Source organism: Propithecus coquereli, unplaced genomic scaffold, assembly GCF_000956105.1.
Source record: "Propithecus coquereli isolate 6110/MARCELLA unplaced genomic scaffold, Pcoq_1.0 Scaffold83, whole genome shotgun sequence".
Classification (NCBI taxonomy): Eukaryota; Metazoa; Chordata; class Mammalia; order Primates; family Indriidae; genus Propithecus; species Propithecus coquereli.
Window position 1 is genome coordinate 3,455,867 of NW_012154507.1, and position 555 is coordinate 3,456,421.

At 31.5% G+C, this 555-nt stretch overlaps 1 protein-coding gene across 2 annotated transcripts in view; it reads left to right on the plus strand.

Annotated features, from left to right (window-relative positions):
* The window catches only part of GCH1 (GTP cyclohydrolase 1), a 57,878-nt gene that overhangs the window by 35,042 nt on the left and 22,281 nt on the right, over positions 1–555 (plus strand). The gene's annotated exons all lie outside the window — the stretch shown is intronic.

Genomic DNA, 555 nt, shown 5'->3' on the forward strand with positions numbered 1-555 from the left:
TTCGTTTATTTTCATTGTTATACATTGTTCCACTATACAAACATACCACAGTTTGTTTATCTGTTCTGCTATTGGTTGACATTTGTTTTGTTGCCTTTTTTTTTTTTTTTTTTTTTGCTATTACAATACTGCTATCAACATTTTTTGGTGCACATATGCATGCATTTCTATTAAAGTGTATCAAGGAGTAGAATTGCAGGATCATAGGGTATACTCATGTTCAACTTACCAGTACTAGATACTGACCTATAGTTTCCCAAAGTGGATGCACCAATTTTTGCTCCCAACAGTATATGAGAGTTTTAGTTGTTTCACATCCTTGCCAACACTTGGCACTTTTAGTTTTAAGTTTAGTATTCTGTTGTTTGTGTAGTAGTATCACTCTTTCTATCTCTCTCTTTTTTTTTTTAACTTTTTACTATGGAAATTTTCATATTTCTTTTTTGGAAAATTTCAAACATAATAGAAAGACTAGTGCAATAAAATTCCATGTTCCCATTAACCAGATTCAACAGTTACCTGTATAGGACCAATCTGGGTATATATAAGTCCCCA